Below are 12,180 nucleotides of genomic sequence, written 5' to 3'. Positions count from 1 at the left end.
CGATCCCAATTGCATGGATCGATGCTCGTGATGTCAATGACTGGATTCTCTGGTCCAGACTCGATTATTTACAGACCACCGTCATATAGCTGGAATATTGCTGAGTGCGGCGTTACACAACAAACAAACACTCCAAGTTAACTGTCACATTATCGCGTTTCTACTCACTAGTTCGTGTGCGTCCCATTCCCTGTCGTGGATGCTAGTTACAGATTGCCTTCCGAATATGATATTTGATCTTGGGTACCAACTTATACCAAGTGTTCGACAGCTGATCAATACCACAAGACATCTCTATACTTCACTTCCTGGTTTTTGAAGGGTGACACAGTGTAATACAACCAGTGAATGATGTCTGTGACATTTATACAACAAACAAACAAATCGTAAAACCCGAAAAACTTCCTCTCATTTCTCTACTATATTTGGGTAATAATCTTTCAAGTTGACCCAAACCCTGTTCTATATGTAACACACTCCGTCACACACCCATTATATCATACAGTCTGTCACGCTGGCCTACACTCTTTAATATGCATCACAGATACTGCCGTGCCGACTCACGATGTCCGTGCCAGACAACCTTGCAACCTCCCAAATCGCCCTCTTCCTACTGATGAACAATGTCACTGACATTCACACATTATGCAATGTTTATCTGTTATTGTGATTCAGCGTGCGCCAACAAGAACCCCCTCCCCTCGTCCCCCTGTCTGCTCTGCCTGATGTTGCACCAGTACCAATTACCAAAACCTTCAGAGCAAAAAACAGAGCCACACACGAAAACCTCTTCCGCCAGACACTTGGAAGGAAAAACCTTCTGCGATTCAGTCTCCGATTGGCAAGATTGCCTCTGAACTATCAATCAGCGGAACATCACACGTGGAACAGTAATAAGATGATGTTATGTCTAGTTTAATTAGCGTTAAACTAATATAAGATGTTACAAATGTGCACGTGTGTGCAGCATGCATGTGTGCTTCAATGAACCTTTCATACACGCCAATCTTCATACACCCCTGTGTGTTTTTGAAACTGTGTATGTTTCAGATTTTTAGGTGTTAGCGTTTAAACTTGCGTTTCAAAGAATTTGACATTCGCCTAACGGATATTATTTTTACTCCTGAAGAGTATTCCAGATTGTCAGGCTAACCAACGAAAACCAACAGCGAGCTATCAAACTCTAGAATATAAATAACATTTTAAAAAGAAATTGTCACATGGTGTGCATCGTCGTATTAAGAAACCCGCACATTTTTAATGATTACATCTGCGTGATTTATTGTGTGGGCCTGAGTGTGATATACCATTCAATAATAAGCTATAACTTGTGCGCATGCGCATCATGGCAAAAAGTCATCCCGCAATTGACATCTTGAACCGTATATCTAGTATCTTATCATCTGTACACTGTACGACTAAAACATGTCATGTTTATAAATAAATTGTATTGAATCGCCACAAAAGGTTTGAATGTGCATCCTCAATGCCATCCATAGTCCCATTCGTGACCAAGTCGTGTTATTCCGGGACAAGCCGAATAGCGACTCGTGTCCCTCTCGTGGCCATTTTTGCGACCGGGTTCTGTCTTAGCGCAAACGGGCATACCTAAAACAATTGTCAATTCGTTGCGTAATGGTTTACATGTATTTCCCCATATATTATATATATTTCAGATGCAATTTAAAGCGCATCGGGACGTGCGGAATTATACAGTATTATTGAACACATTTAACTGTGTCTTGGGTATATTTTTAGATATAGATTTTTAGACACATATGTAAAATCAAAAATTATTTCTGAGGGATTCTTTGACGATGTACTTGAAATCATACGCGCATTTGATTGGTTTGTCGTATTTTCGCACATAACATTCATCGATAGGGGGACGAGTCTTCTTGCATGTTACGGAAAGGGGCGAGTGGTGACGAATGCCATAGTCCTTTTCTGCCTGCCCGAATGATAGCATTATTTTCAGTAAGTGATCGAGTGTTTCCGTACGCTCGACAGTTTCCCGAGGGTCTCCGAATGAATCATGCTGAACGTTCGGTGTTGGAAAACCGTTCTTAATCTGCCCTGACATGCACGACAACAACCGCATACCACTAGGTAGTTCAACTTCACGATTTATTACAGAGTGTAATAAAAGTTGTTCTGCATTGTCATTCTTTAGCACAACTTCCTTTTTTTCTTCCTCGAAAAACAACCATCGGTAAAATATTTGAAACGCACAGGCGTAAAAAGACGTACTGCTGCATTCCAGTTAAAACATATATGTACTATTTGTTGCAGTCGGAAGACGTTTGTTTGTATGGCAACGTTCTATTATGAGAACAGCTACTTGGGCACTGTTAACTCAACATTGCCATATCGCTTAGCAGTATCACGTGTCAGGAAGTGAAATACATGCTTCCTGGTATCATTTCTGCAAAACAAACTAGGCACATACACGTTTGATATATCCCAAACATGTCACCTGCTCCTTCTGCTGGGATGTCATAGCAACTGTTTATATGTATTTATCATCACAAACTGTCGTCTTCTCGTTGTCGGATGATGTTTTAACTGGTGTCCACTCCAGGCTTTTACTGTGATGGCTAAAAGGGTGTCCTTGACGTTCAATCTGTCCAGTGTCCTTGACGTCCCAACTGCCCCGTGTCCTTGACGTACCGACTGCCAGTGTCCTTGACGTCCAACTTCCCTGGTCCTTGACGTCCAACTGCCAGTGTTCTTGTCGTCCCAACACCCCTTTTCCTTGACGTTCAATCTGTCCAATGTCATTGACGTCCCAACTGTCCCGTGTCTTGACGTACCCACTGCCAGTGTCCTTGACGTCCAACTTCCCTGGTCCTTGACGTCCAACTGCCAGTGTTCTTGACGTCCCAACTGTCCGTGTTCTTGACGTCAAATTGCCGGTGTTCTTGTCGTCCCAACAACCCTTATCCTTGACGTTCAAACAGTCCAGTGTTATTGACGTCCCAACTGCCCGTGTCCTTGACGTACCGACTTCCAGTGTCCTTGACGTCCAACTTCCCTGGTCCTTGACGTCCAACTGCCAGTGTTCTTGTCGTCCCAATACCCCTTTTCCTTGACGTTCAATCTGTCCAGTGTCATTGACGTCCCAACTGTCCCGTTTCCTTGACGTACCCACTGCCAGTGTCCTTGACGTCCAACTTCCCTGGTCCTTGACGTTCAACTGCCAGTGTTCTTGACGTCCCAACTGTCCGTGTTCTTGACGTCAAATTGCCGGTGTTCTTGTCGTCCCAACAACCCTTATCCTTGACGTCCAAACAGTCCAGTGTTATTGACGTCCCAACTGCCCGTGTCCTTGACGTACCGACTTCCAGTGTCCTTGACGTCCAACTTCCCTGTTCCTTGACGTCCAACTGCCAGTGTCCTTGACGTCCAACTTCCCTGTTCCTTGACGTCCAACTGCCAGTGTCCTTGACGTCCAACTTCCCTGGTCCTTGACGTCCAACAGCCCTTGTCCTTGACGTCCAAACTGCCCGTGGCCTCGACGCCCAAACTGTCCATGTGTTTGGCGTCCCAACTGCCCGTGTTCTTGACGTCCAACAGTCCTTGTCCTTGACGTCCAACTGCCCGTGCCCCTGACGTACCGACTGCCAGTGTCCTTTACGTCCAAACTGTCCGTGTCTTTGACGTCCACACTGCCCGTGTTCTTGACGCCCCAACAGTCTTTGTCCTTGACGTCCAACTGCCCGTGCCCCTGACGTACCGACTGCCAGTGTCCTTTACGTCCAAACTGTCCGTGTCTTTGACGTCCACACTGCCCGTGTTCCTGACGTTCAATCTGTCAAGTGTTCTTGAAATCCATTCTAACCGTGTTCTTGACGTTCAATATGCCCGTGTTCTTGTCGTACCTACTACAAGAGATTTTGAATGGCATGGTGTTCCTCACATCCGACCCTACCCTATCTGGCAATACGGACAACATTTTGGTCATCGTTTGATCAGATGTCAGTTGCTATTTTCCACGGTCACAACTACTGCATCTTCCATCGAGTGTGTTACATCTGGGTAGTCACAGACGACAAATACCGGGCAAGACAAGGGAAGCAACTCGTTATCACACTATTCTCATAATGTTAGCGGGAGTTAGTTATAACGTTCAATAAGTTTGCTTCTTTGTTGTTTCGATCGACGTTTTTGCTGCCTGAAACCACGGACCTATTTATACAAGTCCGTGCTGAAACTACCTTCCCATTAACAATTTTGAATTCCTTGTTTAATCTATTTTTTATTCACACATATCTTGTGAATTTGTTCGCAATTATATAGGATCATGAAGTCTCTCTGTTCTGAGTTCGGTCCTTTTAGATTACCACTGATAGAGTGTTCCTGAAATTCCCATAACCAACTCCCCGATTTAAATACGTGATTTTCCCCGCCATACTCGTAAATGTTTCCACGATGATAGCTTTCCTCCCGCATGGACACGCCCTAATATGTCAAACATGAGTTAAACCTCATTCACTAACCCACTTAAAAGTTTAAAGTCGCCGTTGTGCCTGATGTCAGTCTTAACTTAAAACAGGGAAACAAGTTGAGCAACTATGAATGTTTTTATACGATTTCTTTAGATTCAGATCTAACGTCTTCGCTTTGTCAGTAAATCTCGTCGTGTGTCCTTGTGTGTCGCCATGGAGGTATATAAATCAGCAGATGCTTTGGACATTAATCAGATCTGTGTATTTATTGGTACAGTCAGAGACTAAATAGAACACGATTGATCTGAGCAGCTAGAACTCCGTTCTTTGATTAGTTCACAGTGCCCCTGATCAAATATATTTCAGTCACGCAATATCAAATCACAGAAATGCCATCCATGATTACCACATCTCTGGTATCAGCTACACAGGAAATTATGCTGAAATAGAAGTTATCAAAATATTCCGTCAATTTAGCCCTACTCACAGGAGTGGCGATTTATTTGGTTATATCCGAAGGTCATGACGTCATACGATGTCCAACAATACTCACAGTCTACATCAGATCCATATCTACAATCACAGAGACTACGTGTCATAAATTACACGCTGTTATCACAAGACTCGCATCCGCGATGTGTTCCTGCCATAGCTATAACAGATGACTATTTTCGTAACGACTATCCTTACTTTGTCATCTAAGTAAAGCTGAGCCTATTTTATGGCCCTCTGTTACCATTAGATCAACAATGGCTGCCTCTTTACTTCAATAACTGCCTTCTTATTGAGTCTCCTAGTTAGGATTGACCCTTTATCTCGTCAGGATGCACTAACAGTATGATGGATCGCCACAAGAGGAGTCGAATCCAAGGTAGACCACTCTGGAGATACTTCCGCTTTTCAGTGATTCGAGGTATCATGGGTAATCTATAAAATTTGATTTGAGGTCTCTTTATCCGTTGGTGCATTAGCGCCTCCATCAGCGTCGTATCTGATCATTCAGGCTGAACTCCCCTCTGCCATCACCCCTCCCAGCGTCCCCTTCTTCTCACCTCCCCCTCCCCAAGCTCCTTCTCAATTTATCAACATGGCTTCTGTGGATTTACAGTCGCTGAGTAATATGTGGAACACCCTAGTATATTAGTGTCGGTGGGAAATAAATGACGCTAAATTGGCTCTTCTCTACCGCCCACACTACCTCAATTCAAGAGATTGGCAATGAAGACAATCATTTAGTTTGAACCTAAATACTATATTTTGGCGTATCAACAAATACGGTGTTGATTTACTGAGAGTGTTTAGGGCCTAATCACCTGAGCATCCCTGCAATTAGATTGCTCTTATGAAATACGGATACATTTACATGCTTTATTATAATGATTAATATCGCTGCGTATTTGCAGAGGTAATTTCGTTTGTAGGTGATGACAGGTATAAATGTGTCTAGACTCATTGATGAGAATATACTGTGGTAATGATGCTATGGAATACTGCTGAATAATTATAAGCTTATCATATGAATTTATTTGAATATATTTTAGTTATATTCCTTGTGGAAACATCCCTGTTGTTTCAGTATATGATGACATTTGTGTTTGGGCTTTCTAATGACGTACGATGGATATGTTCATTTCATATCAACTATGTTATTCATAAATCAATAAATCGGTTACCTGTCGATGCGCCGCCAAACAAGCTTTTATTTCTGAAATTGTCAAAATGTCAGGAACATGACACGGTAAATATATTAAAGACTATTAACCCTTTGTTGTTGGTGTGTCGGCATGCCTTGTATGAGGGCTTGGGAGTTATTTGATTGTTTGTTGTTTAACGCCTTTTGAAAGGGAAATAAATTAGATGTGCCATCTGGGTGGGGTTGGGGGGTTGAGGGTAGGGGGTGGGGGTTAACCACAAGCTAGGCCAACCCAACGGCATTTAGCTACCATGGTCGTCCTCGACCAGTGATTCGTCGTGAACGCAATTTCAACAATAATCGCTTTGTAAAGAAATGTAGTACATATCATAAAAACATATAGATCAAATCATTCCATAGGCTATTATTAATGCTTTTCGTATGTATATTGAAATACTATGTATATATTATACATATTATATGTGACGCAATATGTGTGATATGGTGACGCATAGTTTATTTACACATTAATTTATATATTGACCTGGCACAATGCGACATGCATGTGTTACAGGTACAATGGGGGCGGTCGGGTAGCCCAGTGGTTTAAGCGTTCGCTCGTCACGCCGAAGACCCGGGTTCGATTCCCGACATGGGTACAATGTGTGAAGCCCATTTCCGGTGTCCGTGATATTGCTGGAATATTGCTAAAAGCGGCGTAAAACCATACTCACTCACTCACTACAGGTACAATGTCACATTGTTGTTCTACGTGTACAAATGTAAGACAATAGGCAGTTGTAGTTGTCGGAATTTCATTTTTTGTGGAGGGCCTCGGTGGCTGAGTAGGTTATGGGATGAAACTCAACCCCAAAAATACTAGAATCTGTACTTTACTAAGAAAGTGTTATCCAAAATATGACATTTGTTACATTTGACCACTTTCTAAATGGCACTGTGTGTTCATAGCTTTCGGCCATGGAAGCTGTGCTTATTTACACTTGTCAGCCGGGTACTCAAAGTACGTGATCAAGACTACCAGCTGTCGGACTTTCATTTTTTGTCGAAGCCTCGGTGGCTGAGCGGGTTAGATAGCTGACTTTAGATCGCTGTGCTGGCGATTAGGTTCCTCATTCTGGCAGTGTGGGTTCGAATCCAAGATGTGACTCAACCCATAAAAAGTACTAGAATTTGTACTTTGCTAAGAAAGTGTTATCCAAGAAATATCATTTGTTACGATAGGCAGTTAACTTGTTACATGTAAATGACACAATCTATGTATATTCATTACACTGTATTATTCACTGTCAAAAGCACTCTGTTCCTGAGGTGAACCGATCAATCGAATTATCGATCGATATATTGCATTAAATCAAAAGTACACATCTATGTTGAACAATTCTATATAAGGTATATATCGATAATATGAATAAGATACTGTTGACGATTAACCGTTCCATTCGAATCGGTACCAACCGATCCAAAGCATACCTTGAATTTGGAGACATGTCGATTTCCACAAGTCCATATATTGTATCTGGCACAGTCAATGCATGAGAACTTTCCTAAACTCTGTGACATCTTCCCAATCGGTTGAAACTGGGGCTTGGCGGCCATTAGATCAGCTATAGCCTGTGTCATCACGTCACGGAGGCACGGGTGGTCCAGTCTTCTAAAGAGCCGAAATTCGCTATGCAGAGTTATGTCCCTTGTTCACTCTAGAATTCCTGTTCGCCCCGATTATGTTTCTAGGTTTATCAGCACCATACCCGTGCTCGTGGGTTTCACCAAAATCGTAACGTCTAAAACCTGCATCTCTCAGAATTGTCCTCCCACGTGAAGCTGAAACGCCGTGATATAACTGAAATACTGTTTAAAGCGGCATTAAAACTCACTCACTCATCATGCCAAACAACGCAAGGGCACCTACATTGTAAGAATGTATATTGTTTATCGCGATAGTAAAATGAACTCACAAGTCACCCCTCCCTCTGTACCGACCATGTCAATGGATCCGTGAAGATCCGGGGTAGAATAGATCTTCAGCAACCCATACTTGCCTAAAAAGGCGACTATGTTTGTCGTAAGAGGTGACTAACGGGATCGGGTGGTCAGGCTCGCTGACATGGTTAATGCATGTCATCGATCCCAATTGCGTGGATCGATGTCAATCACTGGATTGTTTGGTCAATAATCGATTATTTACAGACCGCCGTCATATAGCTGGAATTTTGCTGAGTGCGGCGTTTAACAAACAAACACCCTCTGTTGTCTATATATGGAGCGCCTGCCTGTAGTGGAAGGTCGGTGGTTCGATCCCCTAACCGCGTCATACCAAAAGACGTTGTAAGATGGTACTTGTTGTTACCTGCCTGGCGCTCGGCGTTAGTGAGATATAACAAGGACTGATTGGCTCGGGGTCAGTATAATGTATCTGAGTGGGGTGTCCCTGTGAAACCGCGGCACGGTATCCCTGGCACTATAAACAGGCAAAAGTACGAGCTAGGGACAAGCAGCCACACACACACACACACGTGCATAAATAAATCATTGTTTGTTTGTTGCCTGTCGCCTCACAGGATTCCTGCAGTATGACTTGTAAACAACGAGTCTTGACAAGGAAACAAGCCCTTAGTGAAACAATCCGGAACGCGGCGTGAAACCCCATTTAACCTCACCACGTCGATGTAGCTTTAAACCCGTGTGCCCACATAGTCTGTCGTGGTGTTGACACAGTTCATGCACACTGTCCTGACAGGAAGGCAGAATCCCTCCAAGGCAGAATATTTGCCTTTAATTAGCATGCAATGCTCGTTTATGCGCGTTACAGCACTTAAGGCGGTAGTACGATACTTCAATATGTTTGCGGAGTGTGCCGGACTTTACTCTGGCTTGGCGCTTCTGGTCACATAAACCTGGGTCATTTGTTTAATATAGCGGATTAACGTTATGGAATGACGCTTCTCTTAAGGTCAGTTGTTCTTGTCTTGTTGTTTTTTAATTCGTTCTTGTATATCTCTCTGTCTTTCGTTTCTTCTTACTCGTTTCCCCACTTTTCTTTCCCTCCTTTTTGTCACTCGTTTCGTACTTCGTCTCAGCACACTAACTTTTACCCTTCTTCTGTATTTCTTTCTTTCCGTTCTTCTCTCTCTCCGATGCTTTCACTCTCACACCTCGTCTTCTTTTATTCCGTTCTTTCTGTTCTCTTTCATATTTCCCTTTGTTCTGTTAATGCATTTTCTCTCATTTCTATTCCTCCTTCTCTATCTATCCACTCTACTTCAAGATAACATCGCATGTTCGCCTCTCTCTCTCTCTCTCTCTCTCTCTCTCTCTCTCTCTCTCTCTCTCTCTCTCCGTTCTTTCTTATCGTCCCCCTTGCTATCCCGTATATCCTCATACCTAGTTCTTTTCTTTCGCCCCGTACTTTTCTGCCACCTATTTTTGTCTCTCTTCCTCATCTTTCCTCATCACTATTTCTTTCTTACTCTCATGCTGCTCTTTCGTCTCTTTCCCTCCCTTCTTGTCTGCCGCCTCCTTGCGTCTCTCATCTACCCTTTGTCTCTCTTTATCTCGATCCCCTCCCCCGTTTCCTTCAGACAATTAATTGTTGTAATTATCAGTTAACTATCCGGCGTGTAGTGTTACAATGTCACAGACAGCGTGGTGATTTTCACGGAACACTGCGACGAAATGGCGTCGGATGACTCAAATGTAATTGTATCGAATCCAAGCACACAATTAAATTAAACTTTTATTTAGATTAAAGTGGCACAACAAACAGATAGGTAAGCTTAACAAACGTCTGAACACCTACTCGCCCATACAGGTTTGATCACTCTTCACACACATTTGGCAGTCGGGTTGTTTTGTAAGAGAACCATGTACACCAACACACATGTCTCAGATGTCAGAGTTGGTATTGTTCAAGACCAAAGTGGCAGTCAAGACTTGCCAAATTTCACACGCATTCTACCAAGAGTTTTTCTAGGTCTGAGATATGATACTGGAGTAATGTGATTGGTTATTAGGTATGCTTTTAGCAAACACATACCGTTACAAACAGCCTCGTCCGGGCGTGTTTGTTTCTCGCAGCCTGGCTATCTCACCGGTTTGAATGTACATTTTTTCGTCTTTTTTATATTTCAGCCTACATGTGATACTGTTAGGATTTAGATGTACAAATATTTGACAATGACACATAATCAGCTACAAGTGTTTCGGTTTCAACGAAACCTGTCACTTTTATCCGTACTATTAGCGCGCGTGTGTGAGATTCCATATCGATAAGGAGACAAGAGATTGTGCAATTCGGGAATTGTCAGAAAGAAACAACTCCCAACTGATGCATGCAACAAGACGTACTATTCTTAGCAAGAATGCCTCGCACCCGAGACAGATAAGCATGGAACGCTCATCATTGGACGTGTGGAAAAACAGTCACACAAGCTTATGGTTTTGGCATGATGAATGCTGCTGGCTGAACATGGAAACAGAAAATGTTTTGCCAACTTGTTCTCCCTGGGTATGTAATGTGTGTTGAGAGCGATAGGACGCCACGGAAGTAAATTATGCCTCCTCCATCCCTATCTTAATAGCACCGATCGTTGGCATTACTGCACCGTTAATATCGCTGTGGGACACCGACTGTGTGATTTACTGCCTGACAGGTAAGATTTTTGTATCACGTGACCCACAATAAGTCCGATATCATACGAGAAAAGGCTACATAATAACTTAAAATATCTGACGCGTTTGTTTGTTAAAGTGAAAAGTTTGGTTTCACATTTACGCCCATTTTGAATTCTAAATTTATAATTTACCAATGCAATGTAATAAAAAATAGATACAAAAATCAGTGACATAAAATGATTGGTTATTTCATGTCACTTTAATTAAACCCTAATTACATATAATTAGTTGTGCACATGTCTTTATTTTTAATAATTAATTATATTAGAACTGTGAGCCATTTTATTTTTACGTTAAATTGAACTTTGTTTAAGCTTTGATATGTGTATACCATTATACAGGTTAAACAATCATCATTTATGCTCTTAACATTACCAGTTTAAATTTAGATAATCAATTTCATTTCCAACGTGGCCTTGTCTCCAACACGTGCAGAATGACAGGAGAGATATATCATGTTGCTTGACAACATCTCCATAGATTCTCTGGACATGATCTGGGCCCAATACCGATACAGCATGGCCCCTACACTGATTATTCATTAACCTAACCGTTTCATATGGACAGTTTGCAATTCTTCACCAGACAATCTCACGATCAATGGGCTTCGATCACGCCAGGAGAGGCCAGTATGACGACTCGCTTGACCACCATTCACGATAGCGTCGTTTATAAATTCTAAAAGGATACAGTGTTTCTCGGAACTGTTTATATGACCTATATTGTGATGGAATTCCTTCTGTCTCGCTCCAGCCACTTTCTACGGATGTGCAGCACGTGTAACAAGCTGCCGTATGACCCTCCGCGACAGATATAGGGTGTAAAGAAGCTAAACTGCCACCTTATATAAACCCGGATGAACCGCAGTTGAATTACGTGCCTGCCAATGTTTAGACTGCGATAAGTAAATGTGTCGTTTCCCATGCTGGATGGTATTATATAGAGAAACATTCCCCTATACGGCCCATAACTGCCAGTGTACGTTCTTTACGGAGGTTTCATTATAACAATACAATGTGGTTACTGAGGCTGGTGTATGCATAGCACGGCCAAGGTAAAAATACACAATAAAACCTTCTGATAATGGGTTGTCTTCAAACACAGAACACACGGATATGTATGTATGTATATATATATATATATATATATATATATATATATATATATATATATATATATATATATATATATATATATATATATACACACACACACTCACACAACAAAATGAGGTAAATGTTCACTCGGTGTACATGTAATATATAATAAAATTATAAAGTCCACGTTAGTCCATCATCTTCTTTATATCAGTTTCATTATCAGAAGGTTTTATTGTGTATTTTTACCTTGGCCGTACTATGCATACACCAGACCAGCATCAGTAACCATATTGTATTGTTACAATGA

At 42.0% G+C, this 12,180-nt stretch overlaps 1 protein-coding gene across 4 annotated transcripts in view; it reads left to right on the top strand.

The window, feature by feature from the left end:
- The window catches only part of LOC139452837 (5-hydroxytryptamine receptor 4-like), a 118,095-nt gene that overhangs the window by 40,749 nt on the left and 65,166 nt on the right, over positions 1-12,180 (top strand). The window contains exon 1 of one of the 4 annotated variants that reach the window (XM_071234468.1): positions 10,510-10,606. The exons of 2 other annotated variants lie outside the window; for them this stretch is intronic. The gene's annotated coding sequence lies outside the window, so the exon portion shown is untranslated. Of the gene's footprint in view, positions 1-10,509; positions 10,607-10,690; positions 10,752-12,180 lie in introns of those variants that run through there. One more of the 4 variants, XM_071234467.1, reaches the window with a different exon arrangement.

The sequence above is a fragment of the Haliotis cracherodii genome, unplaced genomic scaffold (assembly GCF_022045235.1).
Source record: "Haliotis cracherodii isolate W230 unplaced genomic scaffold, xgHalCrac1.p SCAF_9, whole genome shotgun sequence".
NCBI lineage: Eukaryota > Metazoa > Mollusca > Gastropoda > Lepetellida > Haliotidae > Haliotis > Haliotis cracherodii.
This window is presented reverse-complemented; position numbering and strand designations above follow the sequence as displayed.